Source organism: Mustela putorius, unplaced genomic scaffold (genome assembly GCF_011764305.1).
Source record: "Mustela putorius furo isolate JIRA1106 unplaced genomic scaffold, ASM1176430v1.1 tig00000407_pilon_pilon_pilon, whole genome shotgun sequence".
Classification (NCBI taxonomy): Eukaryota; Metazoa; Chordata; class Mammalia; order Carnivora; family Mustelidae; genus Mustela; species Mustela putorius.
Window position 1 is genome coordinate 19,586,427 of NW_025421373.1, and position 18,775 is coordinate 19,605,201.

The 18,775-nt window shown below is 38.7% G+C and overlaps 1 protein-coding gene across 1 annotated transcript in view; it reads left to right on the forward strand.

Moving 5' to 3' along the window:
* ITGA2 (integrin subunit alpha 2) overlaps positions 1 to 18,775 on the forward strand; it is a 106,534-nt gene that overhangs the window by 6,665 nt on the left and 81,094 nt on the right. The window lies entirely within an intron of this gene.

Consider the following 18,775-nt stretch of genomic DNA (forward strand, 5'->3'; position numbering starts at 1 on the left):
GGCAACTTAGATGAAAAAGATAATCAGTTCTATGTTTCTTGTCCATCCAGGTGCACATGTCTAGTAGGTAGATAGTTATATACAGAGCGGGATTAGAAGTAGGAGAGAGAACAACAGGAGACAGAGATTTAGGAGTCAGAGGCAATTAGAGTCATTGAAGACGTGCCATTGAAGAGTGAGGCAGAGACCAGAAGACAGCTTTGGCCGCCACAGGAGGGATTACCTGAGAGATTCAGGTGAGGAAGGGGAGACACCAGGTAACAGGAGTAGAGGGAGCAGTAAGCAGAGAGAAGATGGCAGGAAGTAGGGCGCCACACAAATATTTTGAGAGGGAAGAGTTGGTCAGTAGGATCAGCTTCTTCACGGAAGTCAAACATGTCGGACAGCGTTGACGAGGGCCTTCTCCACGGGGTGAAAAGCAGAAGAAGCCGGAGTGGAGTGGGCTGAGGAGTCAGTCACTGTGAGGAAATGCAGGCAGAATCCGGAAGTTAGGTAGTAAAAGAGGAGAGGGCGTGGCGGAGGGACAGGATGGGGGAGACTTGTATAAACAAACCTACAAACATGCATAAAAATTATTGTAATGAGATTTTTTTTTTACCTCTATTACTTATGTTATTACATGGTCTACTTGTGATTTTTGAGAACTGCACTGAGGTATCTGTATGTATGGCAGGAGTCCCTAATGGGGTAGAGACGGCAGCACAGGAGGAGTGCTGATGTCCATGGCAAAGGGGTCCTCGTAGAGAACGTGGTGGGGACTGCCAGAGTAGCAGCTCTGACAACAGCTTTGAAGCTACAGATGACCATAGGAAGGAAGGCAGAGTGGGTTCTGGGGTCTGAAATGGAGAAGACATGAGCTGAAGAGACAAAGATAAAGTTGATGAATTTGAGGAGCACAGAGGGAGATAGCCCCGCCATGGGAGTGGGCACCCCCCACCCTCCAGTGTGGCCGCTTAGATTGATGAGGAAGCCTTTGTAAATATTTCTCTTTCAGAACAGACTTACCACGCTAAAATAGCTGTAATTAATAAACTTTGCATTGTTTTGGGGGTGTGTCATATATAACAGGGTTCAAATTCTGGTTGCAGAATTAATATCTGTGCTTTAGTCAGATTTCCTAAAAAACAGTTTTTTTTTTTAGAACTATAGGTAAGTTTCTCCAGTTAGGCTTTTAGTTCTTTATTTCTATCCTGTTTAATAAAATTTTCAAAGTCATCTTTTCAGAAGTCATAGTCCCATAGAACCCAGAGAATTAGAGTTGGCTTTGAAAGGTTCTATTAGTGAAATGTTAAAGCCTTTTATTCTGTGTGACTCAGTGGTGTTTTCAAAGTGCTTTGAAACATTTTCATTTCATCATAAGAATTAGAAAAGAAATCAACATCAATTTCTTAATTTTGTTAACGTTATAATTAGTTCAAAGGGCTTACATTCAAGTATTTTTTTTCTAGTCTGTTCCTGCTGACACTTGTACATATAAAATTACGTTTACTAACCAGTATAAACTTGAACTGCATATTTTGCTAATGTCAGGTACTGGGACTGTTAATAGTTTTCAAATATATTGTTCTTCCTTTGAAAGAGTTGTCCGTTGTGTTGTCCAAACAGTTCACGGCAACTGTGCAATTTTATCAGTGAAGTTTCCCGCGTTATTATTCTGCATTCTGAAAGATTAAGTACAGTTCTTCCTTTTAGTAGTTGAAAGTGACTAGAGAAAGTTTTTACTACAGAAGCCATACATAACTCCTGATCACTGAAAGGCTTTCTGTATAAAAATGAGGTTAATGTTTAAACAGAGCCATGGAAATAAAGCAGTGATGGACACTGTATTGTCAGCGCAAGAGATGATTTCATTGTGTTTTGAAAAGCATGAGCAAAGCTCTAGCGCCCATGGATGCCTTGAACATTGGCAGTTGTCATTCCCTCTCATTCATTTGAAGGTGGCCTTTGTTTGTCTTTGTGCACGCCTGATCTCATTCCCATGGATACTGTGTAAAAATGCAGACTGAATGCAAGCTGGCTTCTGGTCAGCTCAGTCAGATAACTCTATTCCAGATTGTTTACCAGTTACCTTCAGGTCCTTAACCAAATAGCTTCATGGGTGCTTGTTAGAATACGGACACTGAATCTTTTGGATTTTATAACCTTTCCAAAGCCATATTCCAAATGCTGGCATGTAAATAGATCTTTCAGAACAATTGACCTAGTTTTTCTATGTACTTATTAACATTGTTCAGGGGAAAAAAAGAATAACTTAACCTTGGAAACTGGGATACTTATATGTGATCTTTATTTACTTTTCAGCCTAAAAAATGTAATAGATACCCTGAATAAAAGGGCCTTACTGAAAAATTGAGAGATGATTAAATAAATAATTTATGTAAATGTCATAGTGTCTTAGTCCATCTGGATTGCTGTAACGAAATACCACAGACTGGGTGACTTATAAACAACAGAGATTTGTTGCTCATGATTCTAGAGGCTGGAAATCCAAGATTGAGGTGCCAGCATGGTCACGTTCTGGCAAGAGGCCTCCTCCTGGTTGATAGCTGGTGGAAGGAGCTGGAGTCTCTCTGCAGCCTCTTTTATAAGGCATCAATCCCATTCACGAGGGTGAAGCCTAAGCCTACCTCTCAAAAGCCCACTCCCTATCACCATCATCTTGGGACATTAGGATTTCAATATAGGAAGTTGGGGTGGGGAAGGGGAACACAAGCATTCAGACCATAACACGTGGTAACGAAGAAACCCCTTTATTATTACAGTATTTAATTTTTGTCCCAAAATTATTGGGCATCATTTTATCATTACTTTTTTGTTATGGTCTAAGTGAGATATGAACTTAACCCCTATTAAGAGTACAGTCCCGGGCTCCTGGGTGGCTCAGTGGGTTAAGCCTCCTCCTCGGCCCAGGTCATAATCTCAGGGTCCTGGGATCGAGCCCCACATCGGGCTCTCTGCTCAGCAGGGAGCCTGTTTCTGGCCACCCCCACCACCACCTGCTGCTCTGCCTACTTTGATCTCTCTCTCTCTCTGTCAAATAAATAAATAAAATCTTTAAAAAAAAAATGAGAGAGAGAGAGTACAGTCCCACAGACTCTTACCTTTGTCCATGTTCTCTATTCCTGAAATACTCTCCATCCTGCAGTCCATCTTCTGCAGTCATTAATGTGTCAATTTCATTGAGGCTCATGCACCCCAGGAAACTTCCTCAACCCCAATCCAATTTAGGTGTTCTCCACATGTTCCTTGCCCTTGTCACTTTCTACTTCACAAAGCCATTTACTTAGCTCTCACCCCCATCAGCTGCAAACCCTGAGAAGATAGGGCCTATGTCCTTTTCACTGGGGCCCAGTTGAATTCTGGTGACTGAGTGATGACAGTTGGAGACATGTATGTCAGCTCCTGTAGCATGGAGAACCCACTTCTGAACGAAGGCTGAGCTAAAAACTTCATTGTTCTTTCCAATTAGAATATGAAAAACAAAAACAAAAAAAAACCTCTGTGCAGATTTATCTGAATTGGCTAAAATATTTCTTTCATCATTTTTTTTTTCACTTCTTTGGCAGAGCTTTTAGAATGTCTCTTCTTTGCCTTGAAATGTCCAATTAGGCTCTATCAACAAGTAACAAGATGAAGCAAAGCACAAGCCTGGTGCAGACATCCTTTTGTCCCCAAAGTGCTGTCCCATATCCCTATTCTGTTCTCATAAAGCAGCACCCATAATTCAGCTTCAGCTGGACTCTCTCTCCGACTGAATACATTCTCTAAAATCATCTTCAATCCTATTTATTACGGTATTCACAGGCCCTGGCACATGTAGTAAGTGCTCCAAAAAATGATCGATAAAAAATTTTTTTTAAATAAACTTGAAGCTGACTCCTGGGTGGCTTAGTCAGTTGATTGTCTGCCTTCAGCTCAGGTCATGATCCCGGGCTCCTGCGATCAAGTCCCGCGTTGGCCTCCTTGCTCAGTGAACAGCCTGCTTCTCCCTCTGCCTGTCACTCCCTGTGCTTGTGCTCTCTCTCTTTCTCTCTGACCAATAAATAAATAAAAATCTTTACATAATTAATAAAAAACAAGAATTCAGATAACTTAAGGTGCTTATATGTCTCTTGAAATACTAACTTGATTAATAGTTTCAGAACATTAAAGCAGAATATTTAATATAGAAAAATAATACACATACTAAAATAATAACTAAATAACTAATAACTAAAATAATAGCACATACTAAAATAGCCATCTTAACAGAAAAAGTGTTTGTATTTCTCTTTTGATATTTATAAGTGTGAAAGTAACTTTTTATAGATATACTTACCATAAATATGAAAATGGTAAAAAATATATATATATACTTTTTTTTCACTTGGTATCTTTTGTGCAAACTTTTCCATATGGGCTTCGTCTCTGCAGATTTGCCTTAATGTATCCTGCCATATCATGGCTAACTATTGTTTCATTGTTGGATATTTAGGTTGTTTCCTGTGGGCTTTTTCCCCTACTGTAAATAATGTGTCTATAAATATCATTGTGCAAGAAGATTTTTCTTTCTTTTTCCTTTTGGACAGTCTCCAGCAGAGGCATTACTGGGTCAAAGATTCTGTGTATTTTGTAGCTCTTATTGCGTATTGAACAGTGTAGGCCTCAATAATGTGTGAATTTGCAGATTTCACCCACATGAGGTTTTAGTTTACCTTTTGTAGTTTTTCTTTTCTATCTTTTTGTAGTTTGGTAGATGTAAAGTGATCCTTCATATTTATTTTAAATCCTCATTCTTTATATTCATTAGGGTGTACTTTTAAAGTTATAATTTAAAACTGTCTATCTTTAGGAAGATATGTGGAGATTAGGATATTCTGGAATTTAGTCCTAGAAAAACATCAAGAGATCATCTAGTAAATGCCTCAGTTTTATAATAATCAGTTTTTGAAATGACTAAAGCCCAAAACTCCAATGTTCAGTGTGCTGTCCATCATTTCAAAATGCTCTTCAGAATTTCTTTGACAAACCCCCTTTGGTGACCTATTTCCCATAGACTCATTAAAATCCATTTCACTTGGGGTATGGCAGGCCTCTAGTTAAGATTTCTATGCTTCCACGGGTCAGACCTGTTTAGGGGGAGAGAGGGGACATTCTGTCTGCCAGAGCACTTGACTTCAAGTAACCGAATCTGGAGATTGTTCTTTTTAGCTTTTGCAATGTAAGCCCTTACCCTAAAACTTAGTGGCTTAAAATGACAACCGAACTTTGATATCTCTCATGGTTTCTTGAGTAGGACTTTGGGAATAGCTTGACTGGGCAGTTCTAGCCTGAAGTTTCCCATGTGGTTACTTTCAGAGGGTGGGCAGCTCTCTTTGTGTGGCCCTATTATGGGCCACAATATTCCTGCATTTTCAGCCTTTTAGCATAAAGACAGGGCCTGATCATCATGGCACCCTGTGATAGCCTGACTTCCTGCGGGATGACTCAGGAATCCAAAGGCGTGTGTTTCCTCCTCCCCAAACTGGTAGAAACTGCATGGCTGTTTCTAACATAGACTCAAAAATCATGCAACTGCCTCTGTTCATCAAAGCAGTCATAAAGTCTTGCCTAGATTCTGAGGGAGGAGACATACTCTCTTGATGGGAAGAGTGTCCAGTAATTCCCAGACAGATTTTTAAAGCCACCACAGTAATTTAATCAACTTAAGGGTGCTTACAAGACAGTTCGTTGTTTACATCAGAATTGCTCAAGATGGGCATTATTGACATTAGGGCCAGATAATTCCTGCCGGGCAGGTGGGGTCGGGTGGAGGGGCTGTCCTCTGCATTCGCTGTAGGATGTTGAAGAGCATCACTGGCCTTCACTGACTAAATGCTAGTAAATACCCACCCCACACCCCCAGTGCTGCAACCGAAAATATGTCCAGACATTGCAAAATGCCCCCGAGGAACAAAATTCTCCCAGCTGAGAACCGTTACACTAAACAAACAAGTACAGATGTACCTCAGAGATAATGGGACTTCAGTTCTAGACCACCACAATAAAGCAAATATTGCAGTAAAGTGAGTTAAGTAATTTCTGGTTTCCCAGTGTGTACAAAAGTTATGCTGAGGGGCACCTGGGTGGCTCAGTGGGTTAAAGCCTCTGCCTTCAGCTCAGGTCATGATCCCAGGGTCCTGGGATTGAGCCGCGCATCGGGCTCTCTGCTCTGCAGGGAGCCTGCTTCCTCCTCTCTCTCTGCCTGCCTCTCTGCCTAGTTGTGATTTTTCTCTGTCAAATAAATAAAATATTAAACAAAAAATTTATGTTGAGGCTATACTGTCATCTGTTAAGTGTATGAAGCATTATGTCCCCCAACAGTACATGCCTTAATTTTCAAATACTTTATGGCTAAAAAGTCCTCATCATCCTCTGAGCTTTCAGCAAGTCATAATCACTGATCAAAGATCACCATAACAAATATAATAATAATGGAAAAGTTTGAAATAGGGCAAGAAATACCAAAATATGACACACAGACCTGAAGTGAGCAAATGCTGTTGGAAAAAAATGTGACCAATAGACTTGCCAGACACAGGGTTGCCGCAGTCCTTCAGTTGGTAAAAAAGACAAATAAAGTTCAGTAAAGTGAAGTACAATACAACAAAGTGTGCCAGTATTAGGCACCTGTACTGTTCATGGCCTTGTGGAAAGAGTTCTAGCTCTGGGGAATAAAAGAAATACCACTTTTCCAGGTGACTTTGCGTGTCACAGGAGAGCTGTTCCCTACCTTTCTGGGTCAATGGGAAGACCAAAGGGGATTATGAATAGCAAAGTATTTTGCAAACTAGAAAAGCATATATGATGTTATTTTTTTAAAAATCCATATACTTGGGGCGCCTGGATGGCTCAGTCGTTAAGCCTCTGCCTTCAGCTCAGGTCATGATCCCGGGATCCAGGAATGGAGCCCCACATTGGGCTCCCGGCTCAGCAGGGAGTCTGCTTCTTTCTCTCCCACTCCCCCTGCCTGTGTTCCCTCTCTCGCTGTGTCTCTCCTTCTGTCAAATAAATAAATAAAGTATTTTTTTAAAAAATAAAAAATCCATATACTTGGTTTTCATCTATTTTTATCATCATTAATTTATTGAAGAGATCTGTTTAAGGAAGCTTTATGTAGTCCTATCCAACGGCAGCTGTGTCAGACCCTGGGGGAATAGGAAGATTCAGGGTAGACCCTCAGGAGCTCTGCTTTTCATTTTTAACATCACCTCTGGAGGAAAAGGGTAGCACCTAGATCCTTACTGAGTATAAAATTAAACACTGAAAACAAAGTCATTTAAAGAGAAATCGTATTTTTCTTAATGAAGGCAGGAAAACATTATGCCACTATAGTCCAAAAGCCATTGTAAAGGTCATCTTATGCTTTTGGATTTTGCACTACCTTTTTTGTTTTAAAAGCACTATAGCTATAAGTCAGCCATCATCATAGAGCTTAAGTCTGTATACAATATACGGTCATTTCTAGAGGGCCTATTATTTCTAAATTTACTTGCTTTGTGTGTGTGTGTGTGTGTGTGTGTGTGTGTGTGTTTTTAAGAGCAGGAGAGGGCTTTCTACATTATTCTGCATTTTCGTCCTTTTAGCATGAAGACAATGCCATTGAAAATGATTTCCTGTGGTTGTGTATGTGTTCAAATGATCTTATGTGACCTATGACTGTTTGTCATTGTCATAAATATTCTAAGTAATGATTAGCTACACTTTGGAGTTTGAAGTCTGTGTTCAAAGTTTAAAGTCAGGATCTGAGTAACCCCACTTCCTGATTGTGTGACTTCCTGAAGGATCCACCAACTGATAATGTTTTCTTGGCTTTCGTGGTATCCTTAGAGTATGCCTCAACAAAATGCAGCAATGTGTCTTCCTCCCACGCATTACACACCAGTTCTCAGAAACTTAAATAGAAAATCATTTAGAATATGCTTTTCATGGTAGAGGTGAAGGTGGGGTCAAAACTGGGATGCTTGGTAAACGTCACAAAAACCGTGCTAACCTGTGTAACGTACAAGGATATTAATAGTGAAAACAAAACAAAACCAACAAAACCAGGTGTCTTCACTAAGTGCTCATCATTTGCTAGGCACTGGGTTGGGAATTTAAAACGCATTGTCTGATCACAATGAGGCAGATTTGTGTGTTATATCTATTTCACAGGTGAAAAAGTGGTGGCAAAGGATGAGGAGCTTGCCCAAGGTCACAGAGCTATTCAGACCCTAAGCTCTTAGGCACCATGAGATACTGTGGGTCTTTCCCAGTATGTAGGTTTTTCAGTTAAAAAAAAAAATCCTTAGACTTCTAACACTGGTATACTTCCCCCACAAATAATGCATCTTTTGGGGGTTCATCTATAGTTAGATAAAAAATGAAGTTAAATGTTATCTAAAACTCTAAATAGAAAATAAAATGTGTCTGTATATTTGTCTGTACATATGTCTGTCCATCCATATGTCTATGCACGTATCCATGTTTACTAATCTAACTTTGCCTCCATCTGTCTGTATCTTCTCAGTAGTCTGCAGTCAAGCATTTTCCTTCGAACCAGTCCAGAGCTCATATTTATTAACTAAACCGGTCTTTATTGATCTCGCATTAATATATGTTATTGTTAGATACTGATTTCCCCTTACATGTTATTGTTAGATAGAAAGGTGAAACAATCAGCACTTTGTCAATTCAGTTGATTATTATTGATCCACAACCATGAGCTGGGCACTCTTCTGAATGCTGGGGACAGCAGTAAAGACAATAGTCCGATTCCCTTAGGGACAAAGACAGATTAACCATAAAACATGAGAAGCTTAAGTTTCAAGGACCCTCACTCTTCAGGCCTCTTCCCAAGTGTTTGCACAACCTGACATGCAAAAGTTGAGGTCACTGTCTCTTTTGCACCCTAACATATTCAACAAAGATGTTAACAACAAACTGGTTGAGAATGGTCACCAACTGAAAGATTTTTTGGATTAATCCCTGTAAAGAAAACTTGAGGGAACTTGAAATATTATAGCTCATGTATGATATTGGAAAACAGTCCTAAACATTCACATGACATTACAAATAGGAGTTATGAAAATGAAAGGAACTTCCCTTAACTATAAATAATAAACATTTCTTAAGATTCAACTTACCATGCCAAAAAATATTGAATACCTTTTAGAAAATATGATTTTATAAATTGTCAAGTGAAGAGGTGATTAAAAGATACAGAGGCAAAAAACTGTAGGAAAAGGATATTACAGAAGTGTATTAGGTGATCAATAATATGTATATTGTTTTTTCAGATTTTTTAGCTTTTAAAAATATGTAATTTGCTAGGATTGCTTTTCTCATCCTAATTAAGTATTTAATACCTGAATTTTATTTCACAGTTTTGTAATTTTCTTTCCTTAAAGGGTCACTCTGCCCCAAATTGTAGAAGGTTCAATTCCAACAAAACTTAGATGTCCCTGTAGAGATTCTAATGAAGGAGGCAGATAGATAAGAGATAGATGTATAACTTGTGAGGTAGTGATGCATTATTCAAAACACAGCAGAGTAAGGGAGATAGAGAATGCTAGACAGTGGGTGGGAAATGGGCAGGTGTCATCTTACATGGGTTTATGTATTAGTTACCTATGACTACATCACAAATTAACACACAGGCAATGACTTAAAATAATAGACACTTATTATCTTACAACTTTTGTGGGTCAGGAATTTGGGCCTGGCTACACTAGAGTCCTCTATGCCAGGGTGTCTCTTAAGGCTGCACTCAAGGTATGGGCCAGAGCTGGGGCCTCATCTGAATGCCCAGCTCTTTCCGCTGACTTCTGCTCACTTTGATTGTTGGCGGGATTGATTTTCTCTAGGGCTGTTGGACAGAGGACCTTAGTTCCTCTCTGGCTCTCACTGAAGGCTGCCCTGAGTTCCTTGCCCTGTGGACCTCATTGCTTCCTCAAAGACAAACAGAGAGAGGGCATCTGCTAGCAAGACAAATGACAGTCTTGTGTAAGATAATCACAGAAGTGATCTATTGTAGACTTCGATTCTATGTTTTGAATCTTCAGGTCTATTGGTTTGAAGTCACAGGGGAGAGGGTCACACAAAGGCAAGAATAACAAGAGATGGGGTTCACTGGGAGCCCTCTGACCACCACAGGTAGTGAGGAAAGACAGCCCTGATGAATCGATGTTTGATGCAAACAGAAGGGCAACAAGAGTGAAGGTGATACTTTCTGGGAAAAGAATATTCCATGCTCGAGGGCCCGAATGCAGAAGGCCGGAGGTCAGAGGGTATTTAAGGAAGAGCCAGAGTCCAGTTGAGTGGGATAAGGGGATAGGGCAGGATGTGAGATCAGACAAGCAGGGGAGGGAGTGATGGCATACATAGCTCTCCAGGAAGAACTCACATGAAGAACAGTGGAGTAACATTTCACGTCAGTACGCCACAGTGAGGGATGCGAATGGCGAGTATCAGGGGAGTTAGAAGAAGGGTGTATGCAGGTTAATGGTAGGGGAAGACCAGAGCCAAAGTTTATAGAGAAGCAGCCTGTGAACAGAGATTTAATAGAGGAAATATTCACTTCAGTTATGCCTGTTCCTTCCATACATTGCCACAGGATATAAGGCATATCTTGTTACTGAGCAAGTTATTTAGCAGGCATTGACTTGCTAAATGCACAAAAATGCTATTCTGTGAGAGAGAGAATGAGAGAGAGAGAAGGAGAATTTCTCCTTTCATGCAGAAGGAATTTAGGAATGAAGTGTGAAAATAAGAAGGGAATTGATGAGTGGGTATTCCCAATCCTCTTGGCCACTAGGAGACCGTGAGTCTGCCAGATGGCATCTTTATGAAAAAACAAAATAAAATAGAATCTATTGAGTTATCAGGAGGCACAAAGTCATACATGAATGTAAGGAGAATTTGGAGATGTTCATTGCCTGTAAGATCAAAAAATGTGAAAGAACCTCAAAATCATCCAACTACGTGTCACAGCAGCCCAAGACTTGATGCAGTTACTCTGTCAAGAAAAAACTTGGATCTTTTTTCCACACAAAATATGAACTTTAAATGACATAAGTGGAATTATATATAACTCCCCTGTATTTATATATGCACATATATGGATTGGCAGAGTTATCTTTGAAACTCAGAATAGTAAATTAAAATTTTCTGATATAACCTGATTTTCCCTTGTCTTAATCTGCTAGGGCTACGCTTAACAAAATATCACAGACTGTGTGGCTTTAACAACAGAAATTTATCTTCTGTTATATATAGTTTTGGAGATTGATCATCCAAGACCAAGGGGCCACCAGGGTTGGTTTGTGGTGAGACCTGTCTTTCTTGTGGACTGCTGTCTTCTTGCTGTGTTCTCACACGGCCTTACCTCAGTGATCACATGGGGAGAGAACTTTCTGGTACTTTTCCTCTTCTTATATGGATACCAGACCTATCAGATTAGGGTCCTACCCTTATGGCCTCTTTTTACCTTAATTACCTCCTTAAAGGCCATAGCTTTAAATGCAGTCCCATTAGGACTTAGGGTTTCAACAGAGGAATTTGGAGGGATACAGTTTATCCATAACACCTCTGTAGCCTTAATAATATATTAACAATAATATTAACTTAATAATATGTTAATAATGCATATTGATATTAATTAAATATGTTAATAATATATTAATAATGTTAATAATATATTAATGGATTTATCTCTGACCATGGAAATGATGCACACATTTCTTTAATATGAACACAGAGTAATTGTTAAATAAATGATACATGCATAAATTGGGTTTTTCTTTAAAGGTAGACATGAACCATGAAGCAGGGGGTTATTACCCAGATGTCAACCAGAGTCTCTCTGCTTCTTAAAATTGAGATAAGACTCCTTCAGATTCCTATTCCACCGTATAGGAAAATACAATGCTCTCCCAAGAGCTCTCTGAACTCCCAGGAGTTACCCATTTTCATTGTCATTCAGTCTCCAACTTCTGACTGTGGAGTTTTTACTCTCCACTCTGTGTGAGGTCTACTATTTGATTGTGTCCTATGTACAATTTAATACATTAGCGTGTTACTGTTTCACTGATGCTGACGGATGACACGAGATTTCTGTGTCAGAAACAAAGGACTTTATAACCGCACAACAAGCAGCATGCACACGAGCGTGTTTATATCAGGAACCCTTTTGCTTCTCCATGAAGTCTCCTGGGGACTATGTAAAGGGTTTCAAATGGACTCCTGCACACACACTAGGCTGCATTACAAGATAGGAACCTGCTGTTTTACAGCAAGAAGTCAGCAAGCCTGTTCTTGGTCCTGGAGGGAGATCTTACCTCATCCATCAAGGCTGCCCACTGTAAACATCACCCCGAGAAATGGCTGAGGTAAACAGCAGTCAGGATCTTAACATTCTTGGCATACCCATTTTATGATGTTGAATAGTGCCCCCCAAAAGATATGGCTACATCCTTGCTCCCAAAATCTGTGTATACTACTTCATTTGGAGAGAGGGTCTTTGAAGATTGCCTTGTGGAGACCATTAGTAGAAACATGAAGGTTGAAGCTGCTTCTGGTGAAGTTCTCGAGAAGGAAATGAGGCACACGCTATTGGGAACTGGAGGGAAGGTAATCCTTGTTATATCATGGCAGAAAATTTGGGCTAATTGTGCCCTGAGGTTGTGTGGAAAGCAGAGCTTTCAAGCAGTGAACACAGAAGCTTGGCTGAGGAGTTTTCCCACAAAATGTTGAAGGTGCAGCCCACTTTTTCCTTGCTGAATGTAAGACGAAAGAGAGAAAATTGAGAAAGAAACTGTTCAACGAAACAGAACAATACTTAATGATATGAGACTGCAGAAACAAAAGTTAATATTAGGAGACTCGTTGTTAAGAAAGTGTTGCTCTGAAGAAAAGGCCAAGGGTGTGGTTGGAACGTTTTGCAGAACAGATTAGGCATGTGATCCATGGATCCTTTCAACCATCTTGGCAGAGGCCAGAGATAGAGATGGAGTTAGCCAAGAAAGGTCTGTGGAGAGCTCTCTTGTATAATGGATTAGAACCCTGTGATGCACACAGGAGACCTCCAAGCTTTTAGGAATATTGTTTCAGCAGAAATGCTGCCACCTGGGACTGAAAGGGACGGAGAAGCAGAGGCCAGTAGAGCTGTTGTGGGCCCAAGCGACAGAGCCTTGAGTAGCAGGGTATAATTCTCAGGCCTTGAAACCTAATGAAATTTGACCTGCTGGGTTAAACTTTCTTGGTACCTGTGACCCTTCATTCCTTCTCATTTCTCCCTTTTGAAATGGAAATGTCTGTCACATACCTGTCACACCACTATATTTTAGAAGCAGACAACTTGTTTTCAAGGCTCATAGACCCACAGATGGAGAGAAATTTTGCCCCAGGACAGACCCACACTTGGAGTCTCACCTGTCCCTAATTTAGGACTCTTATCATTGCTGTCCCTTAAGAGTGTTCCCCTGTGGCTTGGTGACTTCTAGACCTTCCTGCTTTCCCTGCAGTGCCTGGCTCGCTGCCCCTGCTCTTGCCGACCCTCTGCAGCCTCTGATGAGGACAAATTTATAGATCTATATCTATCTGTATGTGATTAATTTAGATTTTATCTTTTATTGAGATGAATTGACATATATATTACTTTGAGGTGTACAACATATGGTTCTGTATATATGTATTGTGAAATGATCTCCACAATAAGTCTAGTTCATATCCATCACCACAGATAATTACAGAGTTTTTTCTTATGATAAGAATTTTCAAGATTTACCTTCTTAGTAGCTGTCAAATATGCAATACAGTCTTTTTAACTGTACTCACCATGCTGTACATAACATCTCCAGGACTTCTTTATTTTATCACTGGAAGAGTTTGTTTTTGTTTACTAGTTAACAGAGATATGTCTCCTGTAAAATGCCAGCATACATCTGCAGGAACAGGCAAGAGTGCAACCTGAGTACCCAGTTAAAAGCACCACACTCTTCCCTAATCTACCTTTTGCTTTTGGCCTTGAGTCTCTTCTCCTCATGAATTTCTTCCCTTATATTTCCCTGCACCTTTTTTCAAATGAAGCCTTCCATGGAAAGCCTGCCCCACCAGCCCTTCAATATATGTAGACATGTTCAAATTTTGCACCGACTGCACAAGTTAGACCCTCCTTCTGCCGTCTCTTACTACAAATATGTGCCATTAATTTCTTACAATGATATTTTGGAAGTCAATAAACTTCCTCTGCCAAACTTTTGTTGTTGAATATAGAATGGCCTATTTTGCTTTATACATTTATTTCTGCTCTGGTTTTCAAAAGATGTTTTTTCTTATCTAAGCTTCACTGCATTTTGAGAACAAAACTGGGTTAACTGATCTAATCCTCAAACATGAATTTCTCTTTTTAATTATCTTATAACTTAAAATTGAGTTCCAGAATGAAGTGGGAGAATGAATTTCATGTTTTCTGAAACTAGTTCTCAAATTACTAAGGCTCCCCCCAAACACTTATTTCAGAGATGGGCAGGAATTCTCAGGGCAGGTAGTTCTTTAAAATTTTTTTAAATGAATAGAAGAAAAATGAATTCTACAGTAGTCAAGGTGTGCTTCTCTATTTGGTTTGCCTATGAATGTTAACATGGCAATAAGCCAGGTTATAATCAACGAGGACTGTGAACATAGAGGAAATAAGTTAGATTTTCAAGGGATATAGTGTTTATATTTGCAGTAAGTTTTAGTGAGATTCGCTGGAATACTGGGACTTCAGTACTGTTGATAAAGGCACAACGAAGTCACCTTTGATAAATACTTTGAGTTTGCTGCACTATTATTGCATTCATAGGCATTCACACAAGGACAAGGAGGGAAGATTTGCACTTTGGGTAATGATATGTCCCTGGCAGGGCAAAGTCAAGTCACCTTGAAACTCACTGTATCTAACATAGAACTGGAAATGTCTAAATTAAGGAAACAACCTATGACTTTTGGTGCCAATTTTTTTTTTTTTTTTATCCGATACTCTTCTCTTTCACATCTCTGCACTGCCGAGCAGGATGTTCCTTACGCCTGGAATGACCTCTGCCTTCCTCTTTATGTCGTGAATTTCAGCTCATCCTCCAAGGTCCAGATGATCGCCACCTCTCCCTTGAAGCCTTCAACCTTAGATAGAATGTAGTTCTCTGAAATTTAATACTCATCCCATTATGAATAATTACTTGTTTTTTATTCAAATTACCAGAAAGAAGCTCGAAGACAGCAGGGGTCTTGTCTGTTTTATTCATTGCTATATCCCCAGGAACTAGAAAATGTCTGGCACAAAAAATCTAGATGAATATGTTTCCAATGAGCCATTTATTAGTGGGTACAGACATAGGGGTCTGGTGGAAGGGAACACAATGAACCGAAAATGGCCGTTATTATCCTTACTATCCAGTTAAGTTATAAGAACAGATATAGAAAGGTATTTTCATACACAATGGGACTGTAACGAAGAATAGACAGTGAATTAGATAGAATACTTACATTAAATTTACATAAGCTAGGGGCACCTGGGTGGCTCAGATGGTGAAGCATCTGCCTTCAGCTCAGGTCATGATCTCCAGGGCCTGGGATAGAGCCCTACGTCGGATTCCCAGCTCAGTGAGGAGTCTGTGTCTCCCTCTCCCTCTGCCTTTTCCCCTGCTTGTGCTCCCTCTGTCTCCCTCCCTCTCAGTGAATGAATAAAATCTTAAAAAAAAAAAAAATATATATATATATATATATATATATATAAACTTAACATAAATGATTTGGCTATCATAGGCTAAGTGTGAAATGATGACGTAGTGAGTTGGAAATATATATTTGAAGAGAAATAAGTGTCGTGAACTGAGATTATCCAGGTTATCAAAAGAGGCGTGGTCTTGATGGGAGGATTGAATTAGCAGGCAAGAAGGTATTTAGGATCCATGGAATGAGGAATGACAAGGGAAAATGACGTATTTTGTGAGGAAACGAACAGACCATTTATGAAGGAAGCTTTGGACAGTAAGGTTGAGGAAATGAGCCAGACCCAGACTCAGAGCTTAGCCACCAATTGTGTGACACTGAACAACCAGAATGGTATCTAATGTCCTTAGATACACACTGGTAATAATAGCTACATTTTGCTTTTTCTCATGGTTTCATGGAGGATCGAATGAGTCAGAATGATTCTGAGATAGGTGGGTGGGCATGAATACTCAATTAGTATGATAAAAGTTTATGGTTTAAATAAGAGGAAAAAATATTGGAGGGAAATATATCTAAATTCACTGCACTTGCATTAAAATAACATGAGTATGAGTGATCTTTCTTCCCCTAAATTCTCTATATTCCAGATTATCTTTGAAGAACATATGTTAATTAAAAATTCATTTCATTCAACAAATGAACTATACTAGATGCTAAGAAAATAAGAGTGAATAAAAGGAATAAAATCTGAGCTCGCAAGGAGTTTAGGTCTTAGTAGGCAGAAACAGACACGAAATAATGCAGATACATAAGATAATTTCAGATAATTAGTGCTGTGTTGTGGTGTATTGATGGAGTAGAGTGTTGCTGCTAGATAGAGGAATCGGGGGAAGTCTCTGTGAGGATAGTAGAGACCTAAATAATGAATGGATGCCAAGACATGGATGCTGAGCTGGGAAGAAAATGTTGTAGGCAGTGGGTCAAGCAGCTGCAAAGGCCATAAGCAGAATGAGCTACTTGTGCTCGAAGAACAGAAGGAAAGCCAGCGTGGCTGAAACATAGTGAGGAAGGAGGGTGGTGAAAGTGAAGTCACCAGATACACAAGGTCACATCATGAATGATCTTTGAAACCATGGTAAGAAAATTGTCTCAGTATACTGATAGACATTGGGATATTTCTATGACAAAGGAGGCAAGAACATATAATAGGAAAAAGACAATCTCTTCAACAGATAATGTTGGAAAAACTACACAGTACATGTACAAGAAGGAAACTGGACCGTTTTCTTACACAGTACAGAAAAATAAACTTCAGGTGGATTAAAGTCCTAAATATGAAACCTGAAACAGTAAAATTCCTAGAAGAAAAATAGGCAATAATTTGTTTGACATCACATCCCAGATATGTTTCATCTGGGAAAGGAAATAAAAGGCAAAATTAAACTGTTGGGACTACACCAAAATAAAATGTTTCTGCACAATGAAAGAAACCATCAAAAACAACAACAACAAAGACAGCCCACTGAATAGAAGAAGATATTTGGAAGTGATATATCCAATGTCCACACACACACACACACACACACAAATACCAATTAAAAATGGACAGAAGACATGAACATGCATTTCTCCAAAGATGACATACAGATGGCCAACAAACATGAAAAGATGCCCAACATCACTCATCATCAAGTAAAGGCAAATCAAAACCACAGTGAGGTACCACCTCACACCTGTCAGAATGGCTAAAATAAAAAACACTAGAAACAACAAGGGTTGGCTAGGATGTGGAGAAAAAGGAACCCTCATGTACTGTTGTGGGAATGTAATTTTGTGCAGCCACTGTGGAAAACAGTATGGAGATTCCTCAAAAAATTAAAAATAGAGTTACCATTCCATTCCATTCCATTCAATAAAGTGGAATTACCAGTAATTCCACTACTGGTATTTACCCAAGGAATACAGAAACACAAATTGGAAAAGATACATGTACCCTAGTGTTTATTGCAGTATTATTTACAATAGCCAAGATATGAAAGCAACTCATGTGTCCTTCAAGAGAAGAATGGATAAAGAAGATGTGGTATATGTGTATTTGTATATATGTATTTACATATATACATGTACATATATGTACACACATTTTTATATATACATGTGAGATTCTATTTTGACAAATAAGTGCAATATAAAATGTTCGACCTGAAAATTTAAAAAGTCAAAACCAAATAAAAATTTAAAAATTAACAATTGTAAATATTATTTACCTATTATATTTATTATTATTTATTTATATTTGTATATATTTATTATTATAAATTATTATTTAATAAAATATTTAATTATTTAATAAGATGATTATTTATTTTATTATTTTTATTTAAAAATGTATATACACACAAACATATTATATATGTATATATATTTATACATTAATATAATATATAAATACATATTTGTATATAATATATATAAATTGAAATATAATTGGGAGATGGTAAAATGAATTCCAACTTGATTTTGTGTCAGTACATGATCTGCTGAGGTCTAATTAATAGGTATAATTAATTAAATGATGTCATTACAGTCCTATGTGGCCTTTCCAGCATTAGATATTAGAAAAGTAGGAGCATTTGACATCAGCTCCCTAAGCTTTTACTAGTATGTTAGATAATTGGTAACATAATTAAATGGCATTGAAGTTAAACTGTTGGTTGAAAACACCAGTATTCTGAGTGTCAGTTCTGGTTCCATGATTAATTTGCTATGTTACTTTCTTCTGCATTTTATTTCCTGAAAAATAGGAAAGAGAAATGGTACATGTGAAAAATAGATGTTAAGAAGAAAATTTGCAAATGTAAAGCTATGTAGATTTTGCCACAGAGTATTTCAAAATTACTGTTTGTCCTTCTCTTCCTGTCTGACCACATTTCTAAGAAATAATGAGCTGAGCTGTCTTGAATGAACAGATCGTGGCGGAAGGACTTTGGCACGTAGAGAAGCACGTTATCTACTTTTAGTCCCCAAAACTTTATCACTGACTTCATAATTCCTTTAGTGCACT